Source organism: Myotis myotis, unplaced genomic scaffold (assembly GCF_014108235.1).
Source record: "Myotis myotis isolate mMyoMyo1 unplaced genomic scaffold, mMyoMyo1.p scaffold_m19_p_1, whole genome shotgun sequence".
In the NCBI taxonomy this organism is placed as follows: domain Eukaryota; kingdom Metazoa; phylum Chordata; class Mammalia; order Chiroptera; family Vespertilionidae; genus Myotis; species Myotis myotis.
The window spans coordinates 39105671-39121089 of NW_023416313.1; positions in this window are offsets into that span (position 1 = coordinate 39105671).

The window sequence follows — 15419 nt, forward strand, 5'->3', positions numbered from 1 at the left end:
TACACTTTTCTCCAGATTTTGGATACAATTGACATTAACTTTACAAAGACACATTTTCTTTCTTTCATTACAGCTTTAGGCTATTAATCTAATGCTAAAATGTATAATCAGAGATGAATTTGTTTGTTTTTTCATGAGAAATTTCCAGTGTCTGTAACGGCATAAATGTATAGTCCTAGTTTAAAATAATTTTCTGAAGTAAAAATAAGCAACTCTGTCACTGTGGGGCTTTAAAGGAAGGGCAGTCTTCCAAGTGAATTATAAACAAGTTGACCCTCTTAAGATTTTCATTCTTATCTAAAAACTCATTCTTTGCCAGTAAACTTCATGCTATTTTGTGGCTAGGAAGCACAGTTCTTAATGGCCCATTATCGTCAGACTTCTCGATCCAGACAAGTAAATGCAAGCCCATACCTCATGAAGAATGATTGATTTCCTTACATAGGCATAATTTTCTATTAGGAAGAATCAGTTCGTTAAAGCTTAGGGGAATGAGTAAGTTAGAGGTGAGGCTGGCTAGACTTACCTTGACATGGATACAATCAAGTGAGTAGAAATCAATTGTCATCAATTTAATACTCAATGGTGTGTGAAAACTATTCCAAGAAATTAAGTTGCTTTCTCTTTTTTTTCTCTCTCTCTCTCTAAAGGGAGAAATCAGTACTTTTAGTTAAAATGCACATTTCACTTATAAATAATGGTAAAATGTGATTTCAAGGTATATGAAGATTCTTTTGAAACAGAACTTCATTTTAATACATATAAATTCTGCCCAAATGGACTCTTTATTGGGTAAAGCCATTTTTCAGATGTACCAAAGGGCAATCTTATAGAAATAAGTTAATTTTTAAGTAAAATTATATAATGTATATTTGATATATATAATATATATATAAATGATATATATATATAACTTTATGTTATTCTCTTGCAAATATAACATACCACTAATAGAAACATAAGTTTACAGAATTGTAATAGTAATAATGCATTGAATTTGTGTGACTTTTTGCAATTTTTGCAGAGATTTGATTTTTTATGCATCTAATACTGTGGGAGACCGCCTATTGTCTTCACTAGCAGAGGGTGTGGACAAGGAACCCAGAAGGCTGGTGATCCTTGAAGCCCTTGCAAAGGGCAGGGCTGTGCACCCATTGCTAGTCCAGACAGTGGTAGCTGAAGCAACTTCCCCATTTATTATTATGTAAATCCTTGCTGATGGGCTAGTCTGCCTGTTACTGGAAATTGCCTGCCTAAGGGCTATGGGTATATCCCAAATCAATAAAAGGTTGACCCGGCCTGAGCACCACTGGAAATCCTTCCTCCTGAGTTGGACTTACCCTGCCTGGTCCCCTAATATTTCCAAATTATCTCTTGTCTTTTCTCTCATTTGTGTGCGGCTTTTCTTCCAGATCCTGAACCCTGAACCATGGGACGTGGAAGGAAACATTTACAGCATGATACATTGCTTGTCTCCATGTTGTTTAATTCTTGTTTTGGAGTTTGTTCTGTTCTTTTATTTGGGACATGTTTCTTTGTCTCCTCATTTTGGCAGCCCCCCTGTGTTTGTTTCCATGTGTTAGAAAGAGCTGCTACGTCTCTTGGGCTTGGGCGAGTGGCCTTATGTTAGAGGTGTTCTGTGAGGACCAGTGGCACAGCCTCCCCAGGCATACAAGCTGGGGACTTGAGGTGGGCCCCCTCCCCTGTGTGGGGTGTGTATACTCTCCTGTTGTAGCTGAGCCTTGATTACTGTTAGAACGTCAATGGGAGGGATTTACCCTGAGTCTGATTATCAGCAATGTCCATTAACTTTTTAAATCACTCATTGAGCCTTATCAATATTATTCCTGAAATACCTTTCAAATTTGTCCGCTCTGATCACAACCTCACTGACACTGCTTCATGTTAGAAAATCAGCATCTGTGTTCTGAACTATTAAAATAGCCTCCTGATTCTGGTGCTTATCTCCAGTATTTGTATCTCTAAAACGATTCTCTCCTCTTCAACTAATTTTTGTTACAAAACAGATATGATACTGCCAAACTTAAGATAGAAAGCCTTAAATGACACTGAATTACCTCCTGTTAAGTGTCCAGATACCTCAGGAAGGCATACCAGGTTCATCATCTTGACCCACTATATCCTTGGGGAATCATACTACTAATCAAAAGAATCCCTTAACTGTATAGAGAATTCATTGCTGAGTTCTTTTGGTTGATCCAGGGTTGGGTAATGGACAATGAAAAGGCAACCCAAGAACTTTTGCAGAGGTGGAGGTGGGGGTGAGGGTTGGATGGAGAGTAAGAAGAATTTGGAGTTGGGCTAAAGAAATGGAGAGAGATAAAAAAAGACATTGAAATTTTGTCTCTCTCCATGTGACCGAGAATGTAAGGGACTTTTTGTGTGAATGTAAAGGACTGTTGGCAGTCATCTTCTTTCTTTCAGGTAGCCTGAGTAGAAGAGATGGCAGAGATGTTGAAAAAATTATTTAAGCACATTATCAGAAAGAAGAAGATATGAGAGATGGAAAGAGCATACTCAGGTCCCTTCAACCCTTCTAATTTGCTGACTTCCTAAGACTTGGGTTCTGCTTGTCTAAAGAAAAAACATAACCAAACATAACAACAAAACACTTAAGCCAATGAATCTAATTGTTTTGGGGGAAGAAATGAAAGATAGAAGTAAATCTACTAATTGCCAAGTGAGAAGGATATTTTTATTAAAAGTTTATTTAACTTTAACATACTCAAGTACTTTGAAAATTTGTTATATCTACATAAAAAGCTATTTATATATTTTTACACTATTGAACATTACAGTTAAATAAGTAAACTATTAACAGGATGCCAACACAATTATTCATTTACCTTTGGCTTTAGTTGATCTGAAATTTGAATCTCTGCCATTAGTTCAGAACATTTTTTTCTCTGTAAACATAAATTAATATATAATTGGAATGAGATGTGTTTTCTCAGTGCAATGAGGAAAGCTATGCCCTGTATCTCACATCTAGCTCACCTGTTCATGATTGCAGATTAGTTTGTGTTAAATAGCAATGAAAATATAAGCTATGTGGAACTTCTCCAGTGTTCTAAAATAGAATATAAGATTGAAAGCTCTGAAGATAAATGGGTCCTAAGCATCCTTATCTCTAAAAAAAAATTTTTAAAAAAAGGCCACAAGCAATTAAATCTAGAATCTTCCCACTCTAATCCTGGATAACCTTGAGACATATGTTCTATATTGGCTGGACTGTACTGGAAACAGATATAACTATGTAACCAGGAACTTAAGAAAGGTAATTTTTGAGAGCAATAAGTTCTCTAAAGGACATAAACACTGTCGTGTGATAGAAGGTGACTGGGGCAGGGACTCGGAATAGGGTGGTCAGCAATGACTCTGAAAAGATGGCCTTTGCCTGAAATCTGAATGATGACTATATTTAGCTACCTGAGCATTCATAGGAAGAGCATACCATCCAACGTAATATCAAGTGCAAAGTTTAGAAGTGGAAACTTGTCTGAGGTGTTTGCAGAACAGAAGGAAGTCCTAGGGGCATCTGAGAGGCATAGAGCATAATTGTTAGTATTATGACTTTTTACGTATTTGCTAGAATAAGTCTGACTATCCTATATAATAAAAGGCTAATATGCAAATCCACCAAACAGCAGAACGACTGGTCACTATGACACGCACTCACCACCAGGGGGCAGATACTCAATGCAGGAGCTGCCCCCTGGTGGTCAGTGCACTCCCATTGGGGGTGTGCCGCTCAGCCAGAAGCCAGGCTGGCGAGTGCAGTGGCAGTAGTGCTAAGGATGTTCTACTGCCAGCTTCCAGTCGGACATCTTCCAAGGGCCCCCAGATTGCGAGAGGTTGCGGGCCGGGCTGAAGGACACCCTCCCCCCCCACCCCCCCACCCCCCCACCCCGAGTTCATGAATTTTGTGCACTGGGCCTCTAGTAATAATATAAACAATTTGGCCTTTTCAGCATTTAATAACAATAAAATATACCTTCCTTAATTTTTTATTGTTTTTTCTTTATTTGAATTATTAGAATTAATTAGAAAAATTGCAAATATTTCTTAGATATCATTAAAAAATCAAGTCATATGTTCTAAGTGTAGAATGAGGCTTGCTTTCATAAGAAATAGCTTTCATTATAGATATAAATATCCAGAAATTGCATATAAAGTTCTATCAGCACCCTGCAGCAAGAAATTCTAGTGCCTGGCCAGTGTGGCTCAGTGTTTGAGTGTTGACCTGTGAACCAGAAGGTCAGGGTTTGATTCCCAGTCAGGGCACATGCCCCAGTTGCAGACTCGATCCCCAATAGGATGGTGCAGGAGGCAGCCAATCCATGATTCTCTCTCATCATTGATGTTTCTTACTCTCTCTCCCTCTCCCTTCCTCTCTGATATAAATATAAATATATATTTTAAAAAAGAAATTCTAGCCAGTACCATTCAAATATTTTTGTTAGAATAGAAAAGGGGAGGGAAAAAGCTCTATATTAGCTTTTCTGTAAAATTTGAACTTGTTCACCTAGTGTGGCTGTCAGATAGAATTCATTTTTTATTTTTTGGCAAATCATGGATCTCCTTTCCTTTTCCTAGAAGAACTGGAAGTACATACCTTTTAACTTTACTGTAAAACTTCCAATGTCATGACGTTGAGCAGATCTTTACTTTGCGATCTTAAGAGACTATCAGTAAGTAATGGAGTACCATGGTGATTTTAATCCATTGATGACTTGGAGGAAGTTATTGTAAGTCAATATACAAGGTTCATCAGTGCAGCATCTAATGCAGCAGAAATTGACGCGCAGGCACAGGTATACTCCAGTACTGTCGTGATTAGCTCCATTTGTCAATATGGAGACATGAAGGCGAAGAAAGATTAATTGAGTTTGCCAAGATTACAAAACATTGGAGTGACAGAACCAGAAAAAGAGCCTATGCTGTCTGACACCCAAATCTCAGCTGAGTCCTACGTAGTATTGCCTCCGGCTAAATGCTACCAGTTTGGTGGCTGACAGGCTCCATGCAATGCTTTTTGTTGTGACATTTCTATAATTAATGACTAGGGATGCCTTCTCTGTTCTTTCTAAGATGTTAAACTGTTTCTCAGTAGGTTCTCAGTCATGAATCTTTGTGCTTGCCTATATTTCTCACTCCATTGACTTCACAGTGAGATGGAATACAGGGAAGATGTAAAGCCTCTGCCCTTTTTCTCCATTAGTGACAGTATTTTTCCAGTTCTGTTACAGGTTTAAGCATAGGCTCTTTGTTAGCCAATTCATCCAACACCTCACTTACTCAGAGCCCAAAACATACAAATGCTTCCTAAATCTTTATGTTCTTATTCTATTAATTTCAGACACAAAGTAATACGATATTTTCTCCTGTTTTTACTGTATATCTTTTTATCATGAAATATATATATGAGTTCTGCAATAACTTACCATAGGATGGGCTACCAAGGATTATTGATAAAATCCTACTCATTTATGAGCAACTACTTTTTCACTTCACTTCTCATGGGCTAAGATTTGTTTCATTAATCACATTTTCCTTTGTGAAATGTAGCCATATTTTGAGACATGTAAATAATGACATCCAAGTCTTATAGTCAATAATATATGAATACATTTAATTAATTTTCTTTCCACATCCCAAAGGCAATTGAAAAGTGGAGACTTTTCTTCTTCAAAATGAGCTGAGCACACTTGCAACAGTCTATCTTGATAAAAAGACTATGGCAAGGTGCAAAGGAAAGAAAATGCAACAAAACATCTTGTTGCTCTGGAAGCAAAAGTACCTGGATAATCAGTTGTCAGTCAATTGAGATTTCACCCCAGATAACATAAGACATCAGTTACGCTGAATGTGGAGAAAACATTCCACAGCTGTCTTCCTAGTATGTGCTCTTTAAATTACTTGGGTGATTTATTTATCACATGCATTTTATTTACATGCATACATTATGCATTCTGTTTACATTTAAAAACTTAACACAGTCAAAGTTTATTGATTTCCAGTTTAGTTGACATGTTTTGCCATGCCGTTTAACCAACATGATTTAAAGTTGTAGTTGCCATGCATGTTTCCATAGAGTTTCATTTTATTACATGTGATTTAATTAGCAATATTTCAACAAAATGAGTGAAACATGTTAAGTTTTTCAAAATGTGTCCTTCTGATTACACTATTCCTGGGCTCTCTTTGCCTGCAGAATAGTTGGCAGAACCATATGCATGTGTTGAAAGACTTAACATTTCATCCAAAGAATTTTTTCCTTCTTTGATTGATGGACAATTTTAAAAAAATGTAGTTTGTCAAGAAGCCTTCCCGAAATCCCTATTTCAAACTGGTGCTAGCAATTTCCTGTCAGCAATGGTATTCAAGACATGAGATATCCTTGTCTTTGGCAGCAAAGGACATTTGTTTTGTTTGAGTTGCACTCTTATCACAGACAACAATAAAATTGTCAAGTGTGTTATTTGAAACATCAGATTCAATGAGAACCTTTGTTTAAGTGAGGGACATGGGAAATAATGTTTTTTTTTCTTAACCAATGGAGCTCACAGCTAGAATTTGGAACATTTGTGGGTTATATGATAATATACTATTATGTTATATTCTCTTTAGGACATTACAAAATAATATAATTGTAAAAAATTGTAATGAGGGTATTTTTTTGTAGAGTAGTATGTAAGCTATTTGTGAAGTTATAAATTAAACTTTAAGATAAGTCATTTTAAAATATGAATTTTAGTTCTCAACAAAGGGTTAAAGTTATACTGAACTGCCACTGAAAATAAATGAACACAGTAAGATTAAAAATTAGACTTTTATATCTCTTTATATTTAGAATAATTCACTGTCAATTGGATATATTCATTCATTCATTCATTCTCCACATTTGTTGAACACATGTCCTTCTCATTTGAAACCCCCTTTTCTAAATGGATTCAGTTTTTTCAAGTGAAAGGAAATGCATTTAACTACCTGCCTTGTTGAGGTACGTTAGATGAAAACATGTTTTAAGGATTTAATTTAAGATTCACAACTTTTAAAGTCTTAGCATTTATATGACTGCTGGCAAAAATTAGAGTTACACTGATTCCTAGAATGAATTTGTTAGAATAAAATTTATAGTCTTAAGAACGTATAACTTTATTTTATTAAGTTATAATAGTGGTAATTCTGTCACATCAGTTGCTACACACATGGTAATAACTATGAACTTATTAAAACATTAACCAGTCAATTTTATTTTTAGCATTTGTGAAGCAACTCTAATTTACCTTAATAATTATAACTGGATCATATATTTATCTTACAAGCACAGAAATATCCCAATCCTTAATTTATTGGTTTATTGATTTGCAAGATTCCTAAAATAAACATTTAGAAAATGTACCTCAAAACACAAAACTAGTAACATATATGATAGGCATAGGTGATAGTATATTTTATTTTAAATGCATTGCATTTTCTTGAAACACTGTGTAGCCAAAGCGGGGGTGGGGGATGCATGGTATTACAGTCCTTACCAACAAAATTTTAGGTAAGAACTCTCCTATCACTTTTTTCTTAAGAATAACTATAAAATTTCCTCTAGAGTTCTATTCCTTCTGAAGTAATGTGTAAGTTACATAACTTTTTTTTTAAAGGTGGGGAACATAACATGTTATTTCCTATGTGCATACACGTCTGACGGGGTGTCCAGAGTAGAGTCCATGTGCCTAGAGTTGCGCTGGTGTCTGAAGTGGAGGAAACTCTTCTTTATTTGATTTCCTCTGGGTTTTTTTGTTTGTTTGTTTTTTGTCCTTGTCTCCTTGCTGCACTTGCTCACCTATGCACAGCCCAGGTTCACATAGAGTCCAAGAATAATGGTCAGATTTAATTCTAGATTTGCTACTAAGGTGAATCAGTTTCCCTCCACTGAATAGCAGGAGATCATTTAGGCACTTGTGAAATAATGACTTTATGTTTAAGTAGTTTACTGAGAAAAAGCATTAGATACATAACTACAGTTACTTAGTTTGAGATCAATGTAACCTTTAAAGATTTTTAAGCCTTGGAATATTATACTGTAGAATGTACCAAAATGAAAATAAGTCTTAGACCCATTTACTCTTTAATAATATTAACACATTCATAGTATATATAATTATTATGTATGCAGTTATTAATATGTATAGCATATAATTGTATGTGCAGTTATTATTAATCTAAAGATAATGCTGGCTAGTTGATAATATGTCAGATGACCTTTCCCTCTAATGCACAGTCTGTAGCCAGAATTCCACCTGAGTACATAATATCCAGGCTTTAAACCAGATTATCCTACTTTAGAACTTCCAGCAATCTTCAAGGACTGTATATACAGGCAGACCTCATTTATTGCACTTAACTTTATTTCACTTTGCAGATATTGTGTATTTTAAAAATTGAAGGTGTGGCAATCCTGCATCAAACAAGTCTATTGATACCATTTTTCCAAAAGCATTTACTCACTTTGTGTCAATTTTTATAAGTCATACAATATTTCAAATATTTATATTATGATGCTTTATGTGTATTATATTGTTACACTTGGTGTCATACATATTTGTATGTCATATATTACATTCTCATATTTGTTATATTTGATGTTAATATTGTAATTGTTTTGGAGCACCAAGAACCACATCCATATAAGATGGTGACCTTAATTGATAAATGTGTGTGTTCTGACTGCTTCACCAAATGGCCATTCCCTGGTCTCTCCTTCTCCTTGGGCCTCTCTATTCCCTGAAACACAACGATATTGAGATGAGACCAATTAATAATTTTACAATGGCCTTTAAGTGCTCAAGTAAAGGAAGAGTTGCACATCTCTCACTTTAACTCAAACACTGGAAATGATGATGCTTACTGAGGAAGGCATGTTGAAAGCCGAGAGAGGCTGAAAGCTATATCTCTTGTGCCAAACTCTTAGCCAAGTTGTGAATGCAAAGGAAAAGCTCTTGAAGAAATTAAAGTGCTACTCCCATGAAAACACAAATGATAAGAAAACGGAAGAGCTTTATTGTTCATGTGGAGAAAGTTATAGTGGTCTGAGTAGACCATCAAACCAGCTACAACATTCCCCTAAGCTAGTGGTCGGCAAACTCATTAGTCAACAGAGCTAAGTATCAACAGTACAATGAGTGAAATTTCTTTTGAGAGCCAAATTTTTAAAACTTAAACTGTATAGGTAAGTACATTGTTATTAACTTAATTAGAGTACTCCTATGCTGGCCTTTGCTAAAAACGTCCTCAATCTGATTGAGGTACGTTCGCGGAGGTCGACCCCTTCCAACTCTCCCATCCACACTCGTCTTGTATACTTGTTTCGTCTATCTCCTTTCGTTCATCCTCTCTATATGACCAAACCATCTCAACATACCTTTCTCAATCCTCTACACTACATCTTCTTTCACTCCACAATGTTCCCGTACGTGTGCGCCCGCACGTGGTATTTTGTGGAAGAGGCACACTCAAGGGGCCAAAGAGCCACATGTGGCTCGCGAGCTGTGGTTTGCCGACCACTGCCCTAAGCCAAAGCCTATTCCAGAATCAAGACCCTAACTCTCTTCAATTCTATGAAGGCTGAGGGAGGAGGGGAACATGCAGAATAAAAGTATGAAGTTAGCACAGGTTGGTCCATGAGGTGTAAGGAAAGAGCCATCTCCATAACGTAAAAGTGTAAGGTAAAGCAGTGAGTGTTGATGTAGAGGCAGCAGCAAGTTATCCAGAAGATCTAGCTAAGACAATTAATGAAGGAGGCTGCCCTAAACAGATTTTCAATGTAGACGAAACAGCCTTGTATTGGAAGAAGATGTCATCTAGGACTTGCATAGCTTGGAGAAGTCAATGCCTGGCTTCAAAATATCAAAGGGCATGCTGATTCTCGTATTAGGGGCTCACATGGTTAGTGACTTTAAATTGAAGCCAATGCTTATTTACCATTCAGAAATCCTAGGGCCCTTAAGATTGATGCTGAATCTACTCTGCCCATGTTCTATAAACAGAACAACAAAGCCTAGATAACAGTACACCTGTTTATAATGTAGTTAACTGAACATTTTAAGCCCACTGTTGTGACCCACTGTTCAGAAAAAAAAAAAAAGATTTCTTTCAAAATATTACTGTTCATTGACAATGAACCTGGACATCCAAGAGCATGGATGGAGATGTATAAGATTAATGGTGTGTTCATGTCTGCTAGCACAACATCCGTTCTGCAGCCCACAGGTCACGGGATAATTTTGACTTTAAAGTCTCATTATTTAAGAAAGGCATTTTGCAAGGCTATAGCTGCCATGGATAGTGATTCCTCTGATGCATCTGGGCAAATTAAATTGAAAACCTTCTGGAAAGGATGCACCATTCTAGATGCCATTAAGAGCATTCATTATTCATGGGAAGAGATGAACATATCCACATTAACAGGAATTTGAAAGGTGCTGATTCCAACCCTCATGGATGACTTTGAGGGGTTCAAGACTTTGGTGGAGGACGCAACTGCAGATGTGGTGGAAATAGCAAGAGAACTAGAATTAGAAGTGGAGCCCAAGATATGATTGAATTGCTGCAATCTCATCATAAAACTTTAACAAACGAGGAGTTGTTTTATGGATGAGCAAAGAAAGTACTATCTTTAAATTATATATATATATATATATATATATATATATATATATATATATATATATTGATTGATTTCAGAGAGGAAGGGAGAAGGAGAGAGAGATGGAAGCATCAATGATGAGAAAGAATCATTGATTGGCTGACTCTTACACGCCCTCTACTGGGGACCCTTCAGTCTGCAGGCTGATGCTCTATCCACTGAGCCAAACCAGCTAGGGCAGAAAGTACTATCTTGAGGCCGAATCTACTCTTGGTAAAGATGCTGTGAAGACTGCTGAAATAACAACAAAGGATTTAGAATATTACATATACTTGGTTGATAAAACAGTGCCAGGGTTTGAACAAATTGATCCCAATTTTGAAAGAAGTTCTACTATGTATAAAATGCCATCAAACAGCATTGCATATTACAGAGAGATCACTCATGAAAGGAAGAGTTCCATTGATATGACTCTTTGTCTTTCTTTAAGAAATTGCCACAGCCACCCTAACCTTCAGCAACCACCACCCTGATCAGTCAGCAGCCATAAGCATCAAGGCAAGACCTACCACCAGCAAAAAAATTACAAGTCTCTGAAGTCTCACATGATCCTTAGCATTTTTAGCAAGAATGTCTTTTTAAATTAAGGTATGTACATTTTTTTTAAGACATAATGCTATTTTACACTTAATATACTGCAATATAGTGTAAATATAACTTTTATATGTACTGGAAAACCAAAAAATGTGTGTGACTCACTCTATTTGCTTTATGACGTGGTCTGGAACCAAACCCGCAGTATCTCTGGAGTATGCCTGTACATCTTTCTGTCATTGCCACATTAAGCAGCCACCTGGCCCTAGGATCCTGATCTCCACTCCACTCACAGTTTACTATGTGCTTTGTATCACGTCATCCATCCTTTGTCTTAAGACTAACTTCTCCCAGGTGACTGTTGCTGGTCCAAACTACTTTAAGTTTGGGGAGAAAGCTGGATTTTCAGTTCCCCATGGGAATCACGGAGAATAGCTTGTAATGTTTAACAAGATTTTACTGAAGGCCTGGGAACAATAGAGGAGAAATATAATTCAAAGAACTTTTTTAAAAAGGATGCTCAATAGAGCTACTCTCAGCGCAAGCCAGACTCAACCCCAGTCCTGCACCAGCAGAGTTTGACACATACAGCTGTATTGAATTCATTAATGTGATTAAATGTTTGTAGAATCCGCACATTCAAGTGTATTCACAGAGTTTTTGGATTAGAGTTCTCTTAACCTCCACCTGTCAACTTAAATGGGGATTCAATTCACCTCCCCTCAAAAAAGAGAGACTCTGAAAGGCCTCTAATCCAGGGCTCACCTCTTCAAAGTTAGCATAGACTAAGCTATTTTCTTAGGGCTTGGATTCTTAAGGATAATTTCTGAAGTAATGATTGTCATACTACTTTCATTATTATAGACCTGCTATACCATGCTACTTTTAATTATAAAAAAACACGCAAATTGTTTTAGTTGGTGTGTTATCCGTTAGTAACTCCATTCTCCTTTTGAATTTCTTCCCCCCACCTATTGTCTTTTTGACTCCGTCAACCTTGAAACTAAGTACTCTTTATTTTTTTAAAATCCTCACCAGAAGATATTTTTCTGTTGGTTTTTTACAGAGAGTGTAAGAGAGAGGGAAAGACAGAGAGAAATAGCAATGTGAGAGAGATACATCAATTGGTTGCCCCCTGCATGAGCCCCGGCCAGGGAGGAACCTGCAACTGAGTTACGTGACCTTGACTGGAATCGAACCTGAGGCCCTTTGGTCTGCAGGCCAACGCTTCATCCACTGAACCAAACTGGCGAGGCTAGGGTGAAACTAGGTACTCTTAATATAAGACCATTCATCACTTGTTTCCACTAATTTTATACAAGCTCCTTCCCATCCGTTCCGTTTCTCTCCGACCTTCTCCTGTGTGGCAACCCCATCAACTCTCCAAGTTCATCTTTCATCTGAGGAAGGGGAGACGTTAGATCAAAAGAAAAGACATTCTTTAATCAAATGTTCTGCAAAACTGTCCTTAGGAAATTTTCTGAGAACTTCTCCCAGGGTGAATAAACATGCCAAGACATCATGAAAGCTAATGAGCCCAGCTGTCCTAGAGTTGGGAGCTGTCATTCTGAGGCTGCCCTGGGTGGACTGGACTAGCAACTGAGACTGAAGCAGCTATTGATTTAAATTAGTGTGAAAATAATAGGCACCTGCAACAATATTCATTCATACCCAATGCTTCACTTTAAAGCTAAATTATTTATGTTTTCACAGGTTCTAACCTATGTCAGTATACAATAAAATGCTAGCAATTTTCTTTACTGAGGTATTTCTTTAAGAGGCTTTGAACCTACACAAGATTTTATTTTGTAACATTTTAATTTTTCTGTAATCATATGACATGAAAAGATTAGATAATTGGAACATTTATTATTAGCAATGTTTCTTGATTTGCTTATTCACTTCTTATTGGAATTGTGTATCATTTACATGCATGGATTATCAAAAGTGTGATGTTTGGGTTCCTAGAGAAGGTAGTTAGTAAATTCCCAAAGTGAAGTGGAATCCAGATCAAGGTCAGAAGTAGAAGAGCACTTATTTTAACACCAGCAAGGTAAAATTACTTGTCCAAAGCAGTCGTGGGCATCGCAGAGTAATAGGAAGTATGTCTGAATTGATGGAGAGACTTTCTATTTTAATGCCAGTAAAGGAATTTTGCATTAAGGGAAACAGAATATAGTAAATTGAAAATATTTTAGTTTATTAAAGATATTACAGAAATTTTACAGCTTTGAATTTAGTGTGTCAATGCTACAGCTGGTCATATCTATAATAATAAAAGCATAATATGCTAATTAGACCAGATGTCCTTCTGGAGGACCTTCTGGACGAAGCTGGGTCTTCAAGGGCCAAGGCAAGCCGCGGTGGCTTCAAGGGCCGAGCCCCTTGCATACATTTTGTGCATCGGGCCTCTAGTTATCTAATAAAATATCAACAATGTTGTATACTATTCTAGCATAACAAAGGGGATAAAATATATGCCTCTGTACACTGTCGAGTTGAATTTGTAGTGGTACATCTATTACTCATATAAAATCCAATGGTTCTCACTTAAAAACAATACTTTCGGGGAAAATGTCCAAATCTCTGAAGTAAAACTCAAGTGACAATTATTTAGGAAGCAAATCCAAGGTGCAGAATTTTCCTGTGAAGGAAAATGGTCTGAATCATTTTCAAACATTTGATAAAAGTTGTGAATCTCCTTTGTGGACCTTTGAGGGGGGAAAAAAAAATCTAAGTAAATAGTGAAAGTAGCTGAAACTTGGCATCTGCTTAGAAAATAAAATTATTCCTTCTTATGTAGTGTGCGTGTAGTTATGTGCATGTGTGTGTGTACACTAGATCTTGTATTGATTTTGTTACTAATGTAATAAGTGAGGCCCCATAAACATCAGCATTGCATGCAAACTACAAAGATGCAAACCGGGAGCATATTGTTATTTAAACTTTGTGACAAATATTGTTGCAGGTGCCAATACAGGTGCAAAATTTTCAAATTATCACCTGGTTGATTTGCAAGAAGAAAAAGCTCATGCTGGTTAGCAGAAATGTACAGCACTGTGATTCTAACACCTACTCTCTGTGCAAGACAAGCCCTTAAACTCTGCCATCTGTGATGGTACCACATCTCATTGAGAAAAATCTATGCCAATTGTACAGCTGTGCAATGGTAAGCCAAACATAAAGGGTTTTTGAAGTTCAAGGATTACAATCTATTTTAAAATCTTAATTTTAGAAACTAGGGATGTGTTTTGGTTTCTTTAAGTCATGTTTTTGTTGGTCTTCTAAAAAGAAGCCACAATTGAATCATTATAAAACTCAATCTTTATACCTCCAGTCTCTCTCTCTCTCTCTCTCTCTCTCTCTCTCTCTCTCTCTCTCTCTCATATATATATATATATATATATATATATATATATATATAATTTTTTTTTTCCAGAGAGGAAAAGAGAGGGAGAGAGAGATAGAAACACCAATGATGAGTGTGAATCATTGATCAGCTGCCTGCTGTACACACCCTACTGGTGATCAAGCCCACAACTCGGGCATGTGCCCTGACTGGGAATCAAACCATGATCTTCTGATTCATAGTTTGATGCTCAACCACTGAGCTACACTACCTGGGCCATACCTCCAGTCGCAAATTGAACATATTTGTAAGAGTAAAAGGAGAACACTATTGCCAGGTTAGTTTTAAAAACTTAAAAATATATTTTATTGATTTTTAGAGAGAGGAGGAAGAGGGATAGAGAGATAGAAACATTGATGAGAGAATGAGAGAAAAACATCATGGATTAGCTGCCTCCTGCCCACTCCCTATGGGGGATCGAGTCCACAACCAGGCATGAGCCCTGACAGGGAATTGAACTGTGACCTTCTGGTTCATGGGTCCATGTTCAACTACTGAGCCACACTAGCTGGGCACCTGGTTAATTTTTATACATGAAAGTATTCTACTGACATATCCTAAAAACGCAATCACTGGTTAATTAGCTATATCGAATATTCCCATTTAAAGCACAAACTGCTTACATTGAATGTGTTATCTGTTGCCATTTGCTTATGTGGCACTGTTCTTGTGAGCTAGTAATATTTATAAAAGTCAAAGAAATGCAGAACATTGAGATGTTGGAAAATCTTATACTAGTATATGATATAATAT